At 35.1% G+C, this 26,585-nt stretch overlaps 1 protein-coding gene across 2 annotated transcripts in view; it reads left to right on the top strand.

Moving 5' to 3' along the window:
• Positions 1-15,920: 15,920 nt before the first annotated feature.
• The window catches only part of SEMA3A (semaphorin 3A), a 434,105-nt gene continuing 423,440 nt past the window's right edge, over positions 15,921-26,585 (top strand). For both annotated transcript variants that reach the window (XM_032484103.1, XM_032484104.1), the window contains exon 1: positions 15,921-16,157. The gene's annotated coding sequence lies outside the window, so the exon portion shown is untranslated. The remainder of the gene's footprint in view (positions 16,158-26,585) is intronic.

Raw genomic sequence — 26,585 nt, forward strand, 5'->3', positions numbered from 1 at the left:
AGGGTAGGACAAATATTTTTCGTAAAATAGATTTTCTTCCTAAGTAGCAAGACATAGAGAAGAAATTAATAGAACTGTGACAGAAGCAGATACCAGATCCCGGATATCAGAAACCATAAAAATGCTGGTGTGCCCACAGCACTGAGGCAATATTTAATTGGCAGAAACCTCATAGGCAACAGGGAAAGGCTCCTTAAAGCTACAACTATGAAGGAAGGAATTTCTTTGAGCAATATGCTTCTAGGTGAATTCCTACTTTATACTTCATTTGTTCTATATTTTGATAGGGAAAATAGATAAACTCTGAAATTCTGAAGTGACCACCTCATAAACTTTAAGATAAACTTGGAAATATGTCCACAGAAGATATAAATTAAATTTAAAATATAATTAGATATTTGGACATAGCATCATTTAATGAAAAACATCTGGATTAGTTTACTTATTAGTACAATTGATGACTGAATTGCCAGAATTGATTAGCTGCTGTGTTTAAGAGATTCTGTGTGCTGTAAGGAGAAAATGCGATTTGCTAGTAAGGAATTTACATGATCTGGGTCTTATTTACAGTTTGTAATATGTTCTTAAGCAGGAAACAGAGAATAAATTAAAAACAATGCTTTAACTCTGCACATTATTCCCCTGAAATATGTATCTGACTACTAACATGCTCTAAGTGAGAAGATGGGCGTGATAAAATTGCACTGTCATTGAGCGTGAGATGAAACGTATCACACAGGCTAATTTCTCAGTTTGAGGGCAGCTGGTATTTGTGGTGGTATTTTCAAGATGCTGAATAAGAAATCTTTAATGTTACTGGGAGTGTTTTTTTCTCCATTGTGGTTGATTATTTTTCTTTTTAAAAGCACATATATCAAATATGGAAATGAGACTATTCTAGATAAGATTATATCATTTTATTATGAGTTTCCAGATTCTGAGTATATTTTCTAGAATTCCTGCTATTCCTCCCCATTTTTCCACTTAAAAATTGCTTAATTGATGTTTTGCTTATTTTAGACAGGTAAACATGTTATTGAAAGGTTTGATATTTAAAATTACATTTTAAAAAACTCTTAGATTAATTTAGCCCCATTTAAGTAAGTTTTCATTTTCAAAATATAAAAACTAAAATCTAGGTTAGGCTTTTGAGAATCACTGGAAAAATACATTAAAAAAAATGGGACAAATGTACCAATGATGTATTGTCAATTGAAGTTCACTTTTGAAGACTTTCAAACAGCTTGTATACACTTACACATGGAAAGCTATAGCAACAGAGCAGTAAAATGTTACTGCTGATCACTTGAGATTTATCAAGAGCCTTTTATAATATTAGGTAACCTCCTGGAAATGCGATTCTATTCTACCTTCGCTGAGTCTAAGATATACTGAAAAGATTCAAGGCCCTAGAGATCTGCATGTTGCCATAAACAAAACTCACAATTATTTTTTGAAACTTATTCCATCATTCTTGAAGGAAGAGAAAAGATTGCCTTTTTCTCCCATATTCCTTATATATACGTATATAATGGAATAACAACACCCTTTGGATAATACTGGGAAATGCAGTGTTAAAGTGCTATGTGCAATATAAATCTCTCCAGTTAAAATGAAAATACAAAAGGAGTTGCTTGAATTTGAATATGTACTGTGATCATTTATAACTCAATTATTGATTCTTATTTTAGATAAATGTTGTATAAAATAGTAATGGAATACTGCATTGATTAAAAGCATTTGGCTTTGAATCAGAAGTGAACCTGAGTTCAAGACAGGAGAGTGGAATAGATAATTGTAAGCATGAGTTCTGAAAACTAGGTTCCTGAAATAATGGAGGTCATGAAGGAAAAGCTGAGGACAGCAGAGAATGGAGAGAAAGAAACAGAGAAAGTTAAGAATGAAATCAACATTTGATATTTACATTTACTTTGTTCTCATCTGTTTCCATTGGTTCTCTATACTCTTTTTTTTTTTGCATTTTTTAAAAAGTTTGCTTTTTACATTTTGTGATTTGCTAATTTGCTCTAAACCTGATTTCCCTCAGCCTTCTCCTTACGATGTTTTCCCCATGGTGCCATCATTAACACAGATCTCCTGTTCTGTGACTCCCAATACCCAAATTGAAAAGCTCTAACAACTTCTAGTTCTCCCTGACTTTTAGTTCCAACATTTCTTTGACCTTTATTCAGCCATCACTAGAAATTGGTTCCTGCTTAGAACAGGCTAGCCTGGAACACTTCCCAATCCCTTGGCCCTTTGCCTAACTCTAATTCCAAGGCTAAGTATTGGCTGCTCCACCACTAAATCCATATTCCATATCTTTATTTATAAAATATCTCTGGGTATCATGAACATAAAATTTATTGTACCAGCGGAGGCTACCAACAGGATAGGTCACAGGCTGGAACAACAGGCATGAGCAGAGACTGTCCTACCTTTAGGGAACGTATCCCGGTTAATATGCTTAGTGTTGTCACCTTTGTCCCTTGGGAATATCATCTCTGGGTTTAAACAGGGAGTCTTCACACAGGGCACTTGGAACAGCAGCAGGAGTTAACACCTACTGGAGCAATAATTATTTGTCACACACTGTGCTAAGCACTTGGCTTTAGCTTCACATGTGCACAAAATTCAAGGGCAAGGTAGAAAAAGCCAACCGAAACTTTACATTTTATCTAATGACTAAATAAAACAATTCTATATATAATTGGAGGGCTAAGTCTCTCAATTACTGGTAGAAATTTGTTACATGTATATACCATTTGAAAAAGGAATTTTTTTTTTCCCAAAGAAGTTCTGCTGGTGTTTTGTACAACTATAGGAAAAGCTTCCGTATAGTAAACCCAACTGTCTCATAATGTAATTTAATGTCACCTTTTTGAGACATAGAGTCAATTCTTGTTATTCATGGTAGTTATTTTAGATAAAGACATCACAAATACTGAATTAATGAATATTGAACCATTGCTTTTAGGGGAAATACAGAGTTAGGTTCCTGTGAACTCTGGTCACGAAGTTGTCATCACCTGATCAGTACATAATCTTGTTTTAGGTGTACCTCTGTTAAAGACACCTTATATAATATATATCAGTAAGTCCTTAACATTGAACCCACAGCCAACAGCACTGTAACTCATGCCTGCACAGAGCTTATCTAACACCCATATTTTCTCTTCAAGGCACATCATAGCCTTTTTGAGTTTAGGAACACTAACCAGCACTTTGATACTATGCCTGGGGGCCATTTTAAACAACAAAATCATCAACAGAAATCCCCAAAATGTGAAAAATGTGGCACTGAATGGACTGCAAAAAGGGCACTTATTTACAGTGTAAGAGCTGAAATAAGAAGGCAAAGCCTTATCTTGTTCAACAGCTGAGAAAATGCACATCTGGAGATGCAAATTGTCACAGCTTTGTGCAAATGACCAGGAAAGCACCACAACATTGACTTGGAAGTTACAAATAGATTTTAGTGAGTAGAAACATTTACAAAGACAGAATCCACAAATAATGAGGCTTAATTGTGACTGGAATTTTGGCATTCTCCTCTGCTTAATAATCATGTGATTTTTTAAAGGGACTTTGCATTAGAATAAAAGTGGATCACGCCCTGGGGCAATGACGAGGGGTGGGGTGTGGATGTGAAGACTGTGTTCCTGCAATTGCTTGGTAATACAACCTGCTTAAAATGGGCCTCAAGGCCCTGCATCATGACACTCTGCCTACATTTTTAACTCCTTCTCAAATCTATCCTTCCAGCCTAGGCTCTTACTAACCTCCGAGCCACAGTCTCATGTATCCAATTCCATATTGGAAATCCTGGTTCAGATGCCTAAGAAGCTACTCAAACTTATGACCAAACAGAACTCATGACATTTCCTTCCAGTTCTGCCCCTTCTTCAGTCTTGTGTTTTTACAATAAACATCACTACCATCCATGTGGCACTCTGGCCACCTCAGTCATCTTTCTGGCCCTACGTCCTGCCAGTCTTATTCCCACCTCTGAGACATGGCATTTGCTCTTTTCTCAGGTAGGAACTCTCTTCTGGTGTTTTCAAGGCTGTCTCCTTCTTCACATTCAGATCAAATGCCACATACTCATTTACTCCTGACTCTTTTCCCTCCAAATCATACTATCATATCAACTTGTTTTATTTTCTTCATAGCGCTTCTCACTATGTGCTTTATGTGCTTATAATTTTGTTTTAAACTGCCTCTTTCCATTGTTACATTTTACCCTGGAGTAGGGACTTTTCCTCCTTACCATCCATTTCCCTAACTTAGAACAAACCCAGTACACAGTAGGCGCTCTGATATCTGTTGCTGCCTGGACTTTCCCAGGGTATCACCTGCACACACACTTTTCTGCCCCAGAGCCATTGTACTCAAGGTTCCCCATGGGTGGGCTGGCCAGTCATGAACCATTCTCCAGATAACATCTGAAATGTCAGTTCCTAAGTGAAGCCTTCCCAGGTCTAACACTAAGCAACTCTAGTCTCCTTGCTCATGCCTGGGTGTTCTCTCACGTGACACTCTATTTGTATTCATATCACATATTTAATTAACAACTATCTTACCCAGTAGCATAGGGGTTGATAAAGTATGGTCCATGGACCAAATCTGGCCCCCTGCCTGTTTTTGTAAATAAGTGATTATGTTAACGCAGCCCCACCTATTTATGTATTATTTATGGCTACTTTTGTGTTGCAGCAGCAGAGTTGAGTAGTTGCAACAGGGACCATATGATATTTAAAGCCTAATGTATTTAGCATCTGGCCCTTTGGAGAAAGTTAGCTGACCTCTTAGACTGCAGGTTTCTTGAAGTCAGTGATGCTCTTCACTCACCACCACATAGCAAGTAGCTAACATAGTATCGTGCCTAGTTGGTACTTAGCTATTGTTTCCTGAATGAATGATGGATGATTTAATATTGGAAATAATGTGATTAAGAAATTATTTTCATATTCAAAATAAGCAAAGTCTTTGTGTATGTGTGAATGTCATTGCTTTTTGTTCTCTAAAAGTCTTAATTCTTTGAACCAGACTTATTTCCCATTATATCCATTTGTTATGTTACATTAAAACAACACAGAGAACTCTATCTAGTAAATACCTAACTATTGCTGAAGTTCTCAATAGAAAAGCTTTGTGTGAATATTTGGGGCCTCTATTTTCAATTCCCAGAAAGTACTGAAGTACGGTGAGTTTGGGTCTCCTGTGTCTTGCTGGCTTACGAGTATCATTCCCCACTCACTTTAGCATGGCATTGCCATGGAGGGAATTTCCTATACTATTCCAAGTCACCTTTCCTCCCATTATTCTAGAGATATCACCTTGGTGCATCCTTTTGGGTTGAGTCTCTGTCTTCTGTTGCACTACCTTGACTTTGACCCATCTGAACTTTGTTCAGTTCATTTCTCACTGCTTTTCTAATTTTCTAAGTTCACTTTGAACACTGAATCTGTCTTCCATGAGAAGCCCTGTCTTTATTCTCTTCAGAAGATTGAACTCATCTACAAATTTGATGAGCCTATTCTCTATTCCATTTTCCAGGTCATTGAAGAAACACTTAAGCAGCCCTGGAACCCAAGGTGACCCCTTCAAACATCACTTGTTTTGTCTCCCTAAGCTGACACTCACTCATCATCAGTCTTTCTCTGGGTATAGACAGCCATTCAGTCCACTGACTATTGTGGGCACGGAGTAAAAGAGCAGCAAAAAAAGTGTCCAGGAAAAGTGTTTTGCTTTCTGTGTCACTAAAACAATGCAGAAAAGTGGATGATTCTGTTTAGAAGTTGAATCCCTTTTGTCTATGGAGAATTTTATTTTTTGTGCAGTCATCTCTGCAGTGTGGACTTTCATAAACACTGTGATTAGATAGCTAGTTGGTCACCCTTGTTTTGTCATGAACAGGCTCTATTTATTTTCAAGTCTCTTTGTATCTGTATTGTCTGTCCCCTGTGTTTGAGTAATTACCAAATCCTGTTTGTGATACTACTTCTTGAAATTTTCCTCTGCTCTGTTAGAGCCTCAGGTCAAGTCATCACCACCTCTAGCTAACCTACCATAAAAACAAACAAACAAAAAACCTGATGATAATCTTACCTCTTGTGATGCTCTCGGAGGGAAATATCTTATCAAATATTACGTTGGTTCACGATTCCCAGTTTAAGGAGCCACAAGTGGCTTCCAAATGCCACTCAAAATAAAATAAACTTCCTCATATGGCATTCAGAACCTTCTTCTTGTTAGCTTTACTCTGCAGTATTTAAAGCTCAGTTCATGCTTAGTATCCTGATAAGCAAGCATGGTTACCAATGCAGTGTCTCCACGGTCACCAACATCATTTTATAATAACAATCACTGGCAACTTAGAATATACTCTATTAGCAGTATTATTTTACAAGTCTGTTTATCTTTACTAATGTAATATTTACAATTCACTGTTTAAATATTCCTGTGAAGAACAATCTTGATAGCAGTTGCAACTTGTTATATAGGTTCTCAGTAATATTATAATCACCTCTTGATCTTTCCTATCGATGAATTGTGCATTTGTCTATGATTTGTTACTAACCTCTTTGGATCCCTTGGAATATCTTATTAAGCTGAAAACAGAGCCTTGAACACAATGTATAATTATAAGTGGGCTTTAATGACTGAAAAAAAAGATTATTACTATTAACACCATTGATAATCTAAAAAGAAAAAAAGAAGACACAAAGATATTACCTAATGTGCTTATAAATTCAAAAAAACCAATTAAACAAAAGACAACTTTTAAAAAAATCTATAAATAATTTACGTGCAGTTTGTCTTTTACAAATAGTATTAATAATGTTTCAACTTATATTCACCACACTGCGCATAGCAGACTCCCATCAATAAGGAATCTCTGGTGGAGAATTATTTGATTGACAGTGTAAGTATATAAAGGTATACATTTCTAACTCCATTCTCCTATATTACAAATGTGTTCAGGGAACGGAGAGAGGAGGGAGAACAAGGAAAACTAATAGAAATGCTGTTTACATAGCGCTCATTAAACACTGCATTTTGGTGGAGAATGGTAGTTTTTGAGATTCATTAATAAGGGAAAGTAGAAGGGTATGAGTAGTGATTTCTAAATTTAAAGAACCACTTTGGTAGAAAAAGTTACTTTCATTCCCTAAGCAACAACAGAGTACAAAGTAAAATTTACATGAACATTGATGCTAAAATATTTAACACATACTAAATATTCAATACATGTTTAAAAGTGCCAAAGATTGTAAGACCTTGAATTATCAAGAAAGACTTTCTGTGAAAGAAAATGAAAAAAAAAAAAAAGCTCGTATTTATGGGTAATCTAAGGTACCGACAAACAATTCATTTCTTTGAAAACATGCTACTGCTAAAATAAAAATGTGAAGAATCAGATGAATTTCCTACAAATTTATGAGTGGATCTAAATCCATATTATAATAAAAATTTTGTTCTTGATAATTGCTCTACGAAAATCTGGATTTACTAAATAGGTTGTACTTTTCCATCACATAAATATAATGACACATGTGACATGCCACTGTGAAATGTTGCAGTATTGTAGAATGATTATTTGAACAATGAAAACCAGCTTTCACTCCTCTGAGACTTCCTGCCTAAAAGATCTTTAGCATTTCCTTTAGTTTTTTTCAGATTCCTTCAGTCCTCTTTAAAAAGCAGCATCTAAATGTGCATAATCAAAATGTGCTGTACTGAACTTCCGCAAATCATGTGACAAGTTTTACATCTTGGTGATAGAAAAATAGTTTATTTTATATAAGCTTAGGGAAATATTCTTGAAGTTTGGAAATACAGTCAGCAGTCTTTTTCTAATATATATAAGGTAGAAAGTAAAGATTTAGCAATCATTTTTGGTTGTCAATGCTAGCAAGTCAAGCGTGTGTTTTGTATATGTTTTGTATAATGACTAAAATTAGCCCAGAGTAGGAGGCAATATAACACGTTTCTAATGATTTGGAGTGTTACTGTCTGTCTTTATCACCTTCCAGCTGTCTGACTTTTGGTAAATTATTTAATATCTTGCAGCCTCAGTTTCCTTGTTTAAAAGATCGGGATAGTAACATTCATTCATATGAATAGCGACATTCATAGAATCATTATGAGGAATAAATGAGTTACTTCAAGTAAAGTAATATATTCATTTCCCAGGGCTGCTGTAACAAGTGACAATAATCTTGGTGGCTAAAAACAGCATAAATTTTCTCACAATTGTTAGAAATTATATATTTTCTCACAATTCTAGAGAACAGAAGTCTGAAATTTAGGTGTTTGCAGGACTGGTTCCTTTTGGAGGATCTGAAGGATAATCTGTCCATACCTTTCTCCTGGGGTTCTGGGGGTTCCCAGCATGTGAAACATCACCAATATTTGCCTCTTCCTTTACATAGCATTCTCCTCTGTGTCTCTCTGTACTTTTTCTTCTTCTTGTAAAGACACCAGTCACCGGATTTTAGGGCCTTCCCTAAATTCAGGATAATCTCATTTCAGGATCCTTAGCTTAATTAATATGCAAAGGCTTTATATCCAAATAATTTACATTCTGAGGTTCCTGGTGATCATGAATTTTGGGGGGACGCTTTTCAACTCATTACAAATGCTAAAAACAAAGCTAACACAAACTAAGTACTTAGTTATTTCATAAAAGTGAAAAACTGGAACAATTTAAATGAATTGTTTAAATGCATATATAAATTATATGAATCATATGCTAAACTTATAATAGTGATTAAATAATGAGCTCAATTTATTTGTAGCCCCATCAATCTGAAAAGTATAGTGTTGAGTTTTACCAAGTAAACTTAAAAACTCGAAGTATGTAATTAATGTAAATTAATTCAATTGCATTTTAAATCTAAAATGCCAAATTCATGGTATGTAGTGATGTTGGTGAGAGAAAAGGAGTGTGGGATTGAGAAGAAGAGAGACTATCAGGGTTTTCAATAGGTTCTGTAATCATTATACTTAATTTTTTTCAGTTTAACTTGCAATAGCATTTAAAGAATTAAATATTTAGAAATAAACTTAAGCAGGAAGGCAAAAGATTTGTGCACTGAAAACTACAAAACATTGCTGAAAGTAATTAGACACTGATAAATGGAAAGCCATCTTATATTCATGGACTGGAAAACTTAGTACTGTTAATATGTCAGTCCAAAGCAATTGACAGATCTTGCAATCTGTATCAAAATCCCAATCATGTTTTTTGAAGAAACAGAAAAATCAGTCCTAAAATTCATATGGAGTCTCAAGGGGCTCCAGTTAACCTAAACTATCTTTCAGAAGAACAAAATTAGTGGTCTCACACTTCCTGCTTTTAAAACCCTTTACAAGGCTACAGAAATCAAAACAGTGTATACTGGTATCAAAACAGACATACAGAATCCAGAAATAAACCCTCACAAATATCATCAAATGATTTTCAACAAGGGTGTCAAGATTATTCAGTGGGGAAAGTAAGAGTCTTTTCAACAAATGGTATTGGAAAAACTGAATATCTACATGTAAAGGAAAAACGTTGAACCCTTATCCAAAACCATATACAAAAATTAAACCCCAGTGGGTCAAAAATCCAAATGTAAGAGTAAACTGTAAAACTCCTAGAAGAAAACATAGAAGGAAAGCTTTATGACATTGGATTTGGCAGAGATTTCTTGGATATTGCACTAAAAGGCCAGGCGACAAAATTAAAAAAATAACTAAATTGGATAGCATCAAAATTTTAAATTTTGCGCATAAAAGGACAATCATTAGAGTGAAAAGACAACTCACAGGATAAAAGAAAATATTTGCAAATAATATAACCTTTCAGTTCTCTCCTCTTCTGCAAAATACTTGAGTGAAGTGTCAATAAAATATCTTATTAAATATTATACTCTTCAAAAGCAAACATCAGGTTGTATAATACCTGTGTAATTGATTTTTTTGATAGAATTGATTGATACAGTCAAATAAATATCGTATAGATTATATTGAACAGAATCCTAAATTTTTTAATTTAATCAATATTTAGTTTAATGGCAAGTGGATATACCTAGATGTATTTATATGTGTATGTCTATATATTAAAGCATATCTAATTATTAAAATATCTAGTTATATAATTTCTGTATAGTATTATTAAAATGACCAGGTCTAAGTTAAGTTTGGAAGCTCCTTGACTTGAGTGACCTAATTTCATCAATTAGATGTTCTTAATTTGCTTTATTACTCTCATTATTCACCACATAGATCAGTAGCACTTCTTTTTCAGCAGCTTCACAGACATAACATCCTAATTCATCATGTATGCATTTTACCATTTTTTAAGTTTTAAAGTGGTTCCGTCCCGCAACATTTCTACCTCTACAACATACCATTCTTCAATTCAGTTGGTGAGGAAGAGGTTTTAATTTCCCATTCAAAGTATTTACCTACTATTCTCAGTCATAGACACCTGATTTATAGTTCACGTAGTTAAAATGACTACATAAACCCTTCCTTGCAGCTGAGAAGGCAAAACATAAGCAAAGGTTGCTGGGTGGACTCTTCTGGATTTGCCCTTTAAAAGGAGCTGAACAACCTGTGTGGGTTCTTTGTTGCCCTTCCTACATTCCTTCAGGTCACTACCAAAAACAATGACCAGAATTCCAGCAGTTACTTTGTAACCTTAAAAATGACATCTATTAGCCAGGAATGACAGAGCAAAAAGAAAAATACTGGATTGTCTGATTGTTTGAAAATTATGTCATATAACTTGGAAATGCTATTTCTGGATTTCTCTTACTTTTAAGCAAAGAAAACATGTTGAATAAATATTGGTTTTGTTTCATCCACTATTATTTTCTGCTACTCGCAGAGTAAATTTTCACTCAATCTCTTCCTTCATCTCTAATTAGTTATGAAGTTTTGTTGCTTCTAGCTTTGAAATTCCTTTTGAATCCTAGTGTTTCTGTTTGTTTTTAGTACTAATTGTCATTTGGTATTCCTAAAAAATTAAATTAAGTGGGTTTTTTGTGTTTTTGATAAATACTTTGAGAAATTCTAAGATATATAAACATTTGACAAATATTTGTGACATCTGTACTAGGATCCAGTCGTGATATTAGAAATTGAGGATACGGAAAAGGCCATTGATTACCCAACCTTAAGTTTATATTGATTCCATTGTTTTAAGCTCCAGTTAGTGATCCCATCACACTTAACTTACACAAACAGGAGTCTGGAAACTTTTTTTTTTTTTTTTTTTTTTTAATGAGCTATGGGGAAGTTAAGTTGCTATTAAATAATGGAATTAGGATTTAAATCAAAAACTTTTTAAATCCAGCACCTTCCACTGAACCACTTCGCACATGGCGTGAACAAAGGGGTAGAAATGGGAATGGAATGTAAGGGGACTAGAGCATGTCAGTCCACAGGGACAGTCCCACTCGGAGAGAAAGGTGATGATGGAATGAGCAGTTTAGCTCAGAGCCTGAGTTACTGCAGTGGACTCAAAGTCTGTCTTGGCGTTTTTCTAATCCCTTCCAATTAATCTTTCCAAAACGTATCTATCATGCCAGGCACTTACCAGAAACTTTCCAACAATGTTTCTTTGTTCTGCACAACCTTGCCCCTCCCAAACTTCTCCTTGATTCCCCAACTCAAACCCTCTGTTTGACAGAGACTGTTTTTGTCATCATTTCCGAACCGCGTAATATCCTTGCCTACCTCAGAAGTCATGCAACCCACACTGATCTCCCCTTTCTCGGACCTTTTATTAAATGTATTGTCTGTATCATTCTTTCTGATCATAAGGTCTCATTTAATTTATTTGTGTGTGTATTTTCATCCAAAGTAGTTTGCAAAATGTCTTGAGGTTAGATGCTACACCTTGCTTTGCTTCTCTAGGAAGTCTACATCAGTGAAAATTTCTATAAAATATCTAGTATTTGTTTAGCTGAATTAAAAATTGCCTGACAAATCTTGAACAGCGGTAACATTATTTTTTTATTGTACATTTTTAGTATTTGGATTAACTGACCCACAAGTACTCTCCAATTAACTTGCCTATCTTCTAGTATTAGCTCAAGTGAAATAGTAGAATTGGTAGAACTATTGTTTTAGATCTCTTTCCTTTAATTTAAATTTCCCTCTGCCCCTCTGTTCCCTACTTCCAGCCTTTGCCTAATTTTGCCCTCACTTAGATGTATCTTTTTTCAAGAATAACTTCTCTTGGCTTCACCTCTTCAGATGGATTTATGGTCTAGACCCTCAGCCAATCTGGAGCCTTTTGGATGGTTTCTGTACCACTTTTGACACATCAAAGCTCTCTGTATTCCTTAAGGAACCTTTTCTGTAATACAGCTTGTCTTTTGAAAGATGTACTGTACCAACCTTTCAGTGACCACCAGCAAATGTCCTAAATTAATCCAGAGGATAGAGAACAAATTAAGAAAATGTTCTAGGGTAGTAACTTTTATCCTCCCCTTAGATCACCATTATTTTTTACCACAGTAGATTTTTTTGGTGAGAATGTTGTTCACTTTGGTCAGAAGCATATTTTAAGGAAGATATTTTAAGATCTAAGAGGAAGAATATTTTGTATCATGGAATTCTACAAATCACGCCTTATCTCATAAAAGGAGTTGCCCCTAAGTGTTTGTTGGATTCTTGGTTATTCAGACTCAATTGACAAATCTCTGTATACTTCTTCAAATCTGCTCATAGAAATATTTCCTCTGTTCTATGAATGCTATCCTACTGATATTTTATTCTATAGCTTTATAATAGTATGAAGTTAAAAGAATACTAATGGTTTGAGACATACACTTTTTTCCTGCTCACTTATGATGAATTTTAGAACTGATGAATCAACAGCAACCAAAAAATTAACACTTTCCCCATCTTCTGGAGTTGGTGAATCAAGAAAAATGTAACACTTTCTGTGCCATCTTAACCTTACAAAAAATTGCACCCACCTAAACCACAGTGGGGGAAAAAAAACAATTCTGTCTAGAAGAGACTATGGGCCCCATGCTTTAATGAGCTCTGTGTCTTTTATCTTCTTAGGTTAACAAGGCCCAATATTGAAATCATGGGGCAGAAAAACAGAAGGTTATGAAACATTTTTGAAGATATTCATATAAAGTGTATTTACATTTAAGAGCTGATGTACTTTTTTCAGAAATTCTGGCTAGTCACGAGGGAACAGCACAGGGGTTTTTTAATTAGCTTAAACTCAGAAATAAGCAGGTTGGAACTCAAACTATTTACCATTTGTGTTTTGAAATCTTGACCCAATGAGACACATGTTTAAAAAAAGAATAAAATCTTGATCCAGATAATTAAAAATACTATGACTTTTGGTTTCAGTGACAATTCAAATCAAATATTTTAAAGATTTGAATATATCAAACAAAAATTTGTACATAATTTTAACAAAATATTTTGATACTGAATTGGAAATGACAGATCTCATTTGTAATTTATTCAAATAATCTTATTAATAACAACTTCACAGACACCGTGACCATGGTCACCATCAGGGAGCTGACTAAAGTGAAGATTGTGTATATGTGGGACGGTGATAAACCCAACAGAAGTGGGGATGAAAATCAGCCATGAGCTGGTTTGGTGATGGGAAAATTCTGATTTTTACCTTCCTAAAGAATAGAGAAAAACAACAAGCATTGGATCATTTGTTCACAAATTAGATAATATTTGTTATAAAGGACTTTCTTAAGAATAGGCTTATATGATGGGTTGTGAAAAAACAACAGATAAAGTCTGTGTGCTTCTTCAAATCATACCCAAACTTTGGTGTGTAAGTTAGACTGGAAACTCCCCCAGGACATTGTTTCTTGGGATGTTTTCAGTATGTCCCATATTTAGCCAAGATAGAAGAAAAGTCACCAGGAAAGTATTCACGGCATTTTATGTGAAACCATGAAAATGTAGAAGTTTTGTTTGTTTTTCCAATGAAAAGTTTTGAAATCAGAAAATGCTAACATTTGGCTGAAGTTCATGAAAGAGATTTCAGGTAGTCACAGATCTACTTTAATTTACTGAAATCCAGTTAAAGGAAATTAAGATTAATGTCTTTCCTATACAATATTTCTACAGGAAATTCTGTACTCTTCCAGTAGTGTATTTTCTTTTACTTGAATATCCATGTATGCTTGTAATGTCTTTAAGATATCCTGCAAACATATGTGCACTCACACACAAACATACCCTCTAGAATAACCAGACATTGTTTAAAAGGCCCTCTCCTCATACTGCAGCTTTACGCAAACAGTAGTTGTGAACCATTTAGGTCTCGTCAAGTTGCGTTGGCCCCTTGGGTTACATTTAAATCAAAACCTGTTTTTCCTCCAGTATTATTATCTCTACTCTTTGTTACTATCTTTTTCTCTGTATTCTGTCCCCATTTTTACCATACCTTATATTTCTCTATCATCTTTTAATACTTCTCTCAAATTTATTCTTACATTCTGAAGCACATTCATTCTGATTTTCTTGTTTTGGATGGAATGATAGAGATGAACTATTTATCTATTTATTGATGGAAATTCTTAATTTTCAGTCCCACTCTTCCTTCTTTCACTGATTTGCTGCAAACCAATTTGAGATATTAAGAAATATTTGCTCAATAATTTAATTATTAAAAATGTGCCAATAAATTATTTGTGAAATATATGTCTTAGGCAATTCTTATCTTAATTGATCCTTAAAACTATCAGAATTTCTATCAGTGGGCTGGAGTCAGGTCCAGTGGAATCTTGCCTCCGAATCATAACACAAATGTGTGACCTTGGGTACAGTAACCTCTCTAACTCCTTCCACATCTGTCTGGGAAAAAAAAAAAAAAAAGAAGAAGAAAGAAAAAAAGAAGTGCCCTTCTAGGACTTGGAAGTGATGATGCATGGAGATCTCTTTGCATGATTTCTAGCATGTAGCAACTGTTCAGTTATGACCATCCGCATCACTAATAATAATTGTTTTGCACTATTCAATATAGGAAAGTAGCTCTCAACAACGTAAGAAAATATGTCAAATAGTTCTGATTTGTGAAAGTTAATTATATACATTTTGATTACTTATACAGCTTTTATCCTTAAAGAGAGGTGACATAGAAAACTCTATAGTGTCCATGGGTTAGGGTGCCTGGGATAATATGTGGTATGCAGAAACACCTGCAAAAGGACACTTTTTCCTAGCAATTGGCTTCAGCCACATCTTTAAAAAATGCCCAATTGCAGGATGTCAATCTGTCTGACAGCGTAAATCTCCTTAAAGCAATTTAGTTCAGATTAAACAGATAACCATGGCTTATAGAGCAGAATGAGGGATCTGTTTCAAATCCATCACACTAACACTATCAATAACCCACTATGATCCATGATTGAGTAGTTTTAATTAAGTTCAGTTAGGATATGGGGGAGGGGTGCTTCATTTAATCCTTCATTAATAGTTAAAGTGAATATTATAAATATCTCTATAACTCTCGTTGCCTGAACATCTTTCTTTTTTATTGGATTTATTGTTTTCCATGCTATAGAGCAATGCCGTTTGGGGCACTCTGGTTCCCAGGAGCTTTCATGCTACCCCACTTCCAGCACTATAAAACAGAGGCCTGCTGTTTTAATCACGCCTCTCTCTCCCTCAATGTTGTTTGCGCCCTGGTACAACCCATCTGCCTTGAATCTAGTGCTCCGCTGGGGCTGCACACATCTGCCAGCCAGACTACCTTCGTACACAATTACTCAATCCACCGTAAGGCTCTTTAATAGGAAACAAGTGTGACAACGGCAAGCCTCTTTTTTTTTCTTCAGTTTTTTCTTCTCCTCCCTCTTAAACCACAGAGTCAAAAAGCTCTAATAGAGATGAAGCTTGATAGATCCGCCCAGGTGTAGGTGAAATGGTAGAGCCTCGGGGGTAATAGATGCCGTGCTCTCATGCTGAAGTTTAGCACTTTGTCCTGACCGGCTCTCCGGCAGCAGCGCGATGGGCTGCTCCCCGGACAGTTACACAGTCAACGTGCTTCTTGCTGCTCACGTTTACGCCTAACCCAGAGGGCAACCTGGAGCTAGGTAAGAACAGCAGAACCCCGTTTTACTTCAGCGTGTGGACAAAGGACAGCAAATGCAGTAAGTGGAAAATTTATCTTTCCTTCTTTTACTTGGGAATTAATTAAGGATGTTTACTCTCAGGGAATCCTCTAAAGACTGTGCAAAAGTGAACTAGCAAAAAACCTGTGTTGATAACCCTGTGGATTTCCTCTGGTTTCGTTTTGCACAGTGCCTTGGCACTGTCACTGAAGCTTAGACTCCGTGAGTGACTTCCTCATTCAGAAGGTATCAGAACGAAAATGTGGTGCTAATAATATTGCTAATTCAATCCTGTAGCCTAGCATATTACCCACTCTTTCTGGATGAAATGTCCTTTATTGCTGTCAAAAGTGATGGTGGCAAGTATTTTGTCACAGTTCTGATAACAGAAAAAAAAATCTTTAAAAAGCATACTCTTCTTGAAAATGGATTTTAACTTTTACACGTAACTGTACTGTTAACATCACTAATTGTACATTAGTGGGGAGGGTGCTTGTAATTTTTGCTTAACAAATCCATTCTACAGCTCAGTCTCTTACCAAAGAAGTGATCTTAAAATCTCTAAAAGCAGTGTTAGGTTGTAGCAGCCATGACAATGATAATGAATTTTTGAAACAAACAAAACAAAACAAAAAGGTCATTTGTCTAATAGCATAGGAAAAGATATTAAAACCAGATGTAGGAAATCTCAACTTTGACTTTTTGGTCTTTCATGCTTGGTTTCAAGCAGTCTTCACATTGCGTTTACTTTGCATTTACAACTTTAGATTCACCATTAAACTATGTTTGAACCTGAAGTTCAGATTTGATCTAAGTACAGCCCTGCTCCTTGAGCCCCCAACTCTGATTTTTACTTGGCTGTGGGGAGTCTTTTTATTACTACCCCATATATCCTGAATTGTGTTAACAAGCTAACTGTGGTGGACTTTTTCAAGTGGAACGTCAGCCAACGTGAAAGAATGTGTTTGCTGTTCAAATGTCTGATGTTCCACATAGGAAATAAACACATGGGATGTATACCCTGACAAAGATTCCAATTAGGATTCCTAAATTCAACGCATCAGATATTGCACAAAGGTGATCGTGTTAACAAAGGATGAAATAAAAACTGTCAGCACATCACATCTACTTGTAGCATTTTGAGGTTTTACTTATTTATTTATTTATTTTTATTTAGGCATTTTTTAATTTGCAAAATTAGTCTGGAATCGCTGACATCCCAAAAGACAATTCACGTATACAGGGTATATAGACAGGTGAAATTAGATAAAACACTGTTGCATTGTTTAAACAATTCCCCACTGGCCGATGTTTTGGTTTTGTTTTCTAACTATTATAGACGGACAACATTGAAATTGATCGTTTGAAAGCCATGACGGTAGAATCCTGATGACTCCTTTGTGTATATTCAGAAATGATTTAGCTTGGATAAAGTTGCTGCTATGAGAGGTTTAATTAATTACTGCTAGTTAAATATATTTCTCTAAGAATTGCGTTTGACATTACTGATGGTGGAGTAAAGGCAGTTTAAAAGCCATTCTTCAAGAAATACTTTAACCGACAATTGTTGGCACTGAATAGCGGTCAGTGTCTACCCCCTACAGGGAGAGAATCTAATTTCACTGTGCCTTCCCCAGAACATGAATACCGCAGAGTACAGTTCGCACATATGAATGCTGTAACCGTGTCAGTGACTCCAGCAACTGCCCCTTAATGAAAAGGTCAGCCCTGTGATTAATAGGAAGCCAGTTTGAAAAGCTAGACCTCACTTCAGCACTGCATTTATATTTGTTTCTTCTTGATTTACTTCATTTGCCTTTCAAAGTGTAATAAAAATCAAGTGGCACTATACTGCACTTTTTAAACACATTATGGTTGGTTTTGTATGGTAGCAACACATTGGTTACTGTATTTGGTTCCTTAAAAAAATAGTAATTAAGTGCAAAAGTCAGTCAAGCCAATCACGGAGGGCACAGGATGAGGAATGAGAATTTTACTCTTTCTCTATATAGTTAGAATACATAGCCTTTGCTTAAGTTTCAGTTAATTTAATAAACTTTAAGGGGCATTGTCAGGGTGAAGATGCAGTGACAGAGGAAGGGTTTGATCTTTCTATCTAAGATTTATTATGCTTAAACACTAGCTATATGCTAGTGAATATACACAGGTAACTTATGCAGATAATGATGTGTCACTAATGGTGAAATTCACTGAAGAATATAGCTACGTGGAGATGAAGACAGTAGTTATAAACCTAGTGACATTCTCAGAGAAGCAATTTAGTCATCTAAAATTTATAATGGTGGTTTGGTTATAACTATTCCAATGAAAACCTGTGCTAGAAAACAGTATGGCTTAGTCTAACAAAATTTAAGAAAAATACTTTTTAATTGGAACTATATTTTACTGATAAATATGCAATTCACAAATTAGATGGTCCTTAAATAAGTTCTTTTATCTTTTCATTTATCTATGAGTTTTGTATCCTTGTGGCTTTATCTGTGCATGTTTTCAAAAAGATTGTAATGAGTGATTAAGTAATACAAACAATGTAAGTATATACACTATATTTATTACGCAGGAAAATTTCCATATGCCTGGAGGAAAATTTTTAGCAAACACAGGAATGTGTCAACTTATTCTAAGGGATATTCCCTTTTAAGTAACTTTTTTTTAAACCCTAAATCAACACTTCCAGGATTTAACACCTCCATTTTCACTTGTTACAAAAAAAAAAAAAAAAAAAAAAAAACAAACCAAAACTATATTATGTATCGGAAAGTATGGGAAAAAATACAGTCCAATTTCAATGGCCACTCAAGGAGGAAACAGCATAGTCAACTCTGTAACCAGCACACAAAGCATCCTACATGTCCTCCCACTTTATCAATGCCAGCAGCTCTATCTTCCAGGTACTCTTCTATTCAGGGTTCCATTTTTGCTCTGAGTTGGAAGCCACCTACTTCCAGTAGGGTACTAATGCATAACATTAGTTGGGAAACCTCAAGGAACCAGACACTGCCCTGAGCATTTTGTACCCATTATTTATTTAATCCTTACAGCCTAAAAAAGTAGGTACTGTTTCTATTCCCATATATAAATGTAAAAACAGAGTGGTTGAGAGACTCCCCCAGTGTCACACAGCTAGCTAGTAGGTAGTGGAACTTGGGCCAAATTAACTTTCCCTGAGGACAGATATCTCTTCCAACCACTGGACTACATTTCTTCCCTATCAGGTGACTTCATTATCAATGCAGTTAACTTTATCTCTGATTACTTTATCAGGACTACTTGAATGAAATGGATTCATAGATGGAAACAGATAGAATACCCAATCAAACAAAACATAAATGGTTAAATGCTAATGAGTATGACCTCACTTCAAGCTACATTATCATTCAGCACTTATAGATCCTATTACTTTTCAGAGGTTTTAGTCCAGGTAAAGAAGGAGTTGCAGTTACACGCCAGACATTAGGGGAAGAACTGGTCCTTCCACCCTCACTCAGCTGTCAAGTTTCCACTCCTATTAATATTATTGAGTCTCTGAGAAGAGTTTGTCTCCTGAGGGTATTTCCAACCAAGCCACTGCTGACGTAAGCAACGGTGACTCTAATCACAATGGCCTCTCAAAAGCTGTCAAGTTATTCACCCTCAAGATCTTTAGGCCTCAGTTATTCAATAAGATCACCTGGATATTTATTTTTAAAAAACAGAATGCTAATTGAATTTTTCCATATCTGTAAAGTTTTTTAAAAATTTTATTTCAAATACAGATTTTCCTAGGACCTGCATCATGGTTTGTCTATCTGCTGGAATACTTTCTCCCCAAGATAGACATTCATCAATGTGATTGGGAACATTTCTTTGTAGAGAGATCAAAAGCAAAATATTTATGAGAAAAACACTTTAATGTCATAACATAAATTTTATCATTATGGGTTGTGTTTGCTCCCTGTTAAGACAGAATATTTAGTTGAAAGGGAGTTTTTTTTTTAAAAGTCCATTTATCAAAATTTTAAGCCAAGACATTGGTTACGTTTATAAACACAAGCATATTTATGCCAGGCAAATGAAATGAACATGAGGAAACTACTTCAAAATTTTAGCAATCCCAACCCATATTTTTCTGAAAAAGTGGGTAGATATGTTACTTTAATTCTCACATATCCTTTGGTTTTGATGAAAGATATTTGAAAAAAGATATTTAAATTTGGTTGGCATGCATAAAACCATAGGCTATTTTTATACTAAAGAAGACAAAGAAGAAAACAAGTAATTTTTTCAAACTAAAGTCAAGATCCTAGAAGAATTAATCTATGGTGACAGGATCTGAAAGCTCTAAATACCTTGAAGATTGATGATTACTTAAAAAACAGTGGTCAAAGACTTCCTCTATCACTATCATTACTCAAAGATATCAACAGGCTGGCTCCTTGAAGTTAATCTTATCCTCATAAATCCTTTTTGAGTTAACCAGAAGCTACTTTGTGTTTATTTGTAGACTCATCTTAAGTGGAAGGGTCTCCCCCCCTCAACTCTTTACCTGTCCCATTCCAAGCCTTCTACCAGGGCCCAGGGCTACAATTAATTCTAATGCTGGGTACTCCTGGCTCATGTTCCAGGGAAATATTGGGAACATTGTAGGCTTAGGCTTTTTGCTCTTGGACAGTTCAACCATATCTGATGGTTGGCTGTTTTGCTCATTTCCACAGCTTCACACATCCTGAATTCCAGCCAGCAGTCAAACACAATTCACCTCATGGTTCTTCCTTTGTATGGAGGGTTCTTGGTCCCAGTTTTCCTACATCTATCAGACTCTGGGCCGTCTTGGGTCTATTTCTGCAATCAGTATCCAAAAGGTCTTGGTTTCTACCCGTGCTTAGCAGTAAATATTCTCTTCATTTTAGGCTCGTTGAAACTTATAACCCGTTTTGAACAGGATATGGATTTTTAATTTTGTTAATGTAGTATACTTTATCATTGCTCTATCTTCAGAGTAAAAGTTGCAGGTATGACTAATGGAAGAATTCAGAGGCATCTAATTAGCAATCAACTTCATTTTGTTTTATTCCTTATATTGTACATTCAAATTTGGATAAACAGCAGAAAAGGATGATTAGTGTTCTATTTGTATTTCTATTAAAAGTTTGAGGTTTTGACCTCGTTTCTGGCCAGATGATTAAATTTCACATGCTAGATAATCATTTTCCCGATAAATAGTATTTTCAGTCACTAAAAAATTTATTTTCCCTAGATAATCCTATGCTATTAATTATGTATATACATTTTAGCATTTGTAGTTACATTTGACTGAATTACAAATCTAAAATTTTCTATAAGTAGAGCACTGAACATGAAGGAAAAACACTGGGATTCAGGCCCCCTTTCTGACAAGTACTAGCTCATTTTCCAAATGGCGATACTAATGCTTCTGTCAGGATGACGCTTCCCATCTACTGTGTATATGCTCATTCTTAAGGTTCATAATGTATTAGAATAGTTTGAGTCTCTAATTTCCAATCCAAGGAACTAGAACTATATATATATATAAAAAAAAGTAGTTTCTGTTCCAACCTACACTGCCTGTGGGCGTCTTGGCATGTTTGTACACATTTACTGCTTTCAATATTGTATTAGTCATTTGAAAACATTTTTATTGGTGTAATGCTATTCATAAAATTGAGAAAATAAAATTCGTTGCTCATCTGTAAAATGGAAATTAGAAATCTACTTTAGCCTATCAATATGAAGATTAAATGCAATAATGTAAACTATAGGCCATAGTCACTGAATTAATGTTTCTTCTCTATATTCACCCACATACACTTAATTTTTTTTTCACTTACTTTTATGTCTTAAAGGGAAGGGAAATATTTGCACATAAGCTAATCTTACTCAACGTTTCATTTTGTATAAATTAAATATTTGGTCACAGTATTGGTTGTGATAAAATACACATCTAGTATTTAAGTGAAAAAGTTGAAATGTTACTGCACTGTCTTATGGGGTAATAGAACAAAGATGACAATATATGTCAATGTTTTCTGTGAATTTTCAGACATCCTTGATAGTATTAACAATATTCCTTTACTATGTGTCAAACCAATGTTGTCTATGACTGGGTGGGTAAATCAGACTTAATTCAAGGATTCAGAATTGTAGACTCAGCTTCAAATGGTAAGTATTTTTGACCTCCATCATTTAATTTCTCTCATTTCTTAAGTTAATCAAAATGGGACAGGAAAGGGACCCATCAAGAAATGGCAATAATCCAATATGAATCCTTCATTAAGTTACAAATTGGGAAAATGTTTTAAAAGTGTTTGGTCCAAGAAATAGTTATTTATTTAAACTCATTGTTCAGTAGAACTCAGGCTCAGATAAAAGTTTTCTGATTAAATATCACTGAAATATATTTTACTCTAAAGGAGAAAAATATGTGTTATGCTTTATGTGATATAACAAATTACATCAAGCATATAGTCCTGACTACATACAAAATCCTTTAAAAGCCTGGGAAGAGTCTTGTGTGAAGCATCAAATACATGACCTGTGCCTTCTCATATTGTTTTCTATTTTATGCTAAATTTTCAAAGTTCCTCCTGGTTACTTTACAAAGAGATTTGCAAATTTCTTTCATGTGTAAGTAATGACCAAAATGTCACATAGAGCTCATTCTACACATTTGGAAAATGAGGTAGTCACTGTCAAAAAGAGGACTTGAATCCCAGTGTTTTTTAAAACTTTGTCCATTTTGGAAGTTGTGAAGTTTCCTTTTTTATTATAATAAATCCCAGATACATTTTTCATTAGTAGGACTTCAGTGGTGTATTGCCCACGTGGTGTCTTTTTAGACTCTCATAAACAACTAGACTCACAAGACCACCAATGGTCACAGCTGACCTCAGCCTACTCAGAAGGAGTTAGGGAGAGAGAGAACAATGGACTCAGGGCAGCCTCCGTGGCTCCACTCGAGGCTGTCCTTACATACAGCGATCCAATATCCGCGTGCAACCAGAGACACTCAGAAGGAGGCAGGTGGGGGAGCACCATGGCTTGAAAGGCACCTTCCCTATAGGAACCAGAATCTATTGTATTAACAGAGGCACAGCTTCTGGGGTTCCTGCAACGGGCCTGCCCAGTGAAATCAGTCAGCATGCTCAGGGAACCCGACCTTAGGCTTATGATCAGGTATTTACTTCCAGTCCCAATTCATGTAGAGGTCAAGGCTCATGTTTAACCATAGGTAAGTTTTCCTAGTAATGCAATTGGCATTCCAATTTTTATCAGGTTTCCAGGGAAATAGAGCTAGACAGTTCATAAAAGATCAAATTGTCATGACGAAGGAGAAAGTGTGTTGCTAGTCCTTTATCCGCAGGTGGATAACATGAAATTTCAGAAGATTACTTTAAGGACTAGCATGGCATGTTTCCATTTGTCTACAGAAGCAGACTGCATTTCAGTTTACAGTTTTAGTTTTCTGCAAAGACCTGCCATTATTTGTTGTTTTGATTTTGCTTCCACATTTTAAGCATTTCTGCCCTCTCTGTAAATTTTAAAAACTACACACCAGCATTTTGAAGTATTGAACAAGGTCTAGATTCATTAATTAAAATTTCCGAGGGAACTTTGTGTCCTTTATAGTAGACTAAATTAAGAAAGGTAATGACTACATTTTAAAAGACTAAAACTTAGAGCCAATTATGTAGCTGCTTAAAATAAATAAGGTTTTATATAAGACAGTATGGAATTGCTTCTAAAGCTCAAGATACTAGTTCTGGAGGAACACCTCCGATGTGGGAAGAAGCTATTAGGGCCCATCCATGGGACATCAGATGTGGCCACACATGATGTAAGCATGCCTTAGCAGAAAGATGTGTATGTGGCAGGAAGGAAGTACGGTAACGAGCAGATGATATCTTTTGCATTTCTACGACCATGGACTATGATCACCAATGTTGAAGAATTCACTCCAGCTATTTTTTTTTTTTTTTTCTGAAAGGACTATGGGCTAGGCAGGTTCAGAGCATTTCAAGTGCATTTATTATTGTGCTTGCCAGTCCTAATTACCGGACTTTAAAAGTACCACTAAAAATTTGTAAAGATGGTATTTAAGTAAGTGAACGCTAAGAGACTATATGCAATTCAGTTGCATCTACTCGTTCAACTGTTTAGGAATAGATATTAGCTATACAGTAATTGTAATTGTGTGTGCATTTACATATGTACACTGTCTCATAATGACTTCAGAATTTACCAAAAGTTAAGAGGTTTTGCTTGCCATAAGATCAGAATTAGCAGTATGACCATGGTCATCAGGTCATTTAATAACACTGCCTCAATATTTTCATTTGTAAAATGAGAAGTTTGAAATAGATGATGTGTACAGCTTCTTTTATGTTTAATTTTAGAAATGAGTACATATTTCTTATGATAATTAACATTGATCGACAGTAGTATATAAAATATAATTTAACAACAAACTTTAGATAGAAGATATATTACTCTTAAAAGATGTGTTAATTTTTTAAGAATTTTATTTTTGTGATACATTTTAAATGACAAAGTCAATCTTGATGAATTAATAAACTCTTGAGTAATTAAGTATCCTCAAGTTACTTGAATGTTGAAAAATAAGGGTGTTGATTGTTTCAGTTAATTTTGCTGTCTTCCATAATAGTGCTTATGAGTTAAGGAATTAAAATACATCTTACACTTTAAATAGATGATAATTTGGCTTTTTTCTATTAAAGATAATATTTTATTCTGTCAAACCATAGATATAATAAAATGGAGGCAGTACAAAGTGAGTAGCTGAAAATAGTGAACTTAATTTATCTTAAATTATGTATAATAAGAGAAGAACATATGAAACCATATTAAGAATGGTATTACTTACAAAATAGAAAAATGTATTTCAATTATTTCATATTCCCTTTTGAAATCAGCTATAAATCTTTAGAAAATTTGTCAGATCTCTTAGTTATTTTTTCTATTACATACTGCATTTTAATAGATATTAAGTTTTAATATCAGCTCTTTTAATTTGAGTGAATAATATATTTAAAAGCATTTTTGGATTTATTTCAGAAAGATATCTCAAAACTACCTTAAAAAATCTTTGAAATAATGTTTATTTTTAATCAGGGTTGACCCCAAACTGTGCACACCACAAGCCATTAATAATTTAGACACACGCAAAAACAATAGTGGTGATGAATATTTCCAAGACCTGTGGATCACTGCAGGTTTAGATTTGCCCCATTTTCTCTTCACTGGTCAACCCTACATTTAGGGTGAACCTTCCTGTAAATAGAAGCATGAAAAACTAGGAAATACGAAGAACAAGATTGACCCTTTGCAAATTTTGAGCGTTAGAAACTTTATCTTGGACACTTCCATTCTCTTCACAACTTCCCCAATTCAAGGGCAATTTCTTCTCTCTTCACTCAACAACTGAGTCACACTTATATTCATAGTCTTCATATGACTTTTGATTACCCCAAAACTGAACTTCTGCAACAGCGCTGTTTTCAGCTCAAAAATCCCTATATTCCAAAATAGTCTTTATTCTTTGGCATTGTCGCCCTCTTTCTCCATAGATCAAAACACTCATTCCCCCAGTGCAATAATGACTGCTAGCCAGTTAAACCCAGACACAGCAGGTTGAAAGATACAAGTTGATGGATATCTGTTAATAATAAAGTTTTAACCTTTTTTTGAGATGTTTACATTTTAGTAAGAACATCATTCTGATTCAGAAAGGATCTCTAACATTTTACCTTCAAAAAAATTCACGAAGACCTGAGTTTCAGGCCAAGGGCTGAGTGCCCTTCCATCCCACCTCTGAGCTATGATCTTCTGCCCCAGGCCAGCCCTGACCCAGGAAGTGGCTTCCTGGCCAGCACTCCCATGGTCAGGAGATCAAAATCTATTACAATTCACTGTCAGTTTTAGGGGCCCTTTACTTTTGCCTGATTTATGTTCACACTGTAAACATTTTGAAGTTGGCCAGTGGAAGAAACTTACTGAATGAAAATATTCCTTAAGTTTTTAAATTTACTTTTAATGATTATGTGTTATGTACGAGTCCACTTTTTTTTAGCATCTCTACCATTCCAGGTGTTCCTCCTTAGCCCCTAACCCCACATCCTCCATCCCTGGCATACCCTCCAAAATAGTTGAAAATTCAGGGAGAGTGAACAAAGGAAAAGAGAAATACAAAGAATCTTGACTGAATGTTGCTAATTGAGTGAAAGTGAAGCCATGTTCCCAGTGGCTACTGCAGAGATGAACATTAATCCTGTTTTAGTAAACTTCATTTATATAATTAATCATGTTGTCACTGGGGACTTAGTGATGCAGTTTGCCTTGAATAACTGCCCGACACCTCAGAACATTACACTAGACTAAACTTTTCAGATGAGCCTAGTCTAAGTAAGTTTACACTGACTTCAGAGTCGG

This window comes from Camelus ferus, chromosome 7 (assembly GCF_009834535.1).
Source record: "Camelus ferus isolate YT-003-E chromosome 7, BCGSAC_Cfer_1.0, whole genome shotgun sequence".
In the NCBI taxonomy this organism is placed as follows: domain Eukaryota; kingdom Metazoa; phylum Chordata; class Mammalia; order Artiodactyla; family Camelidae; genus Camelus; species Camelus ferus.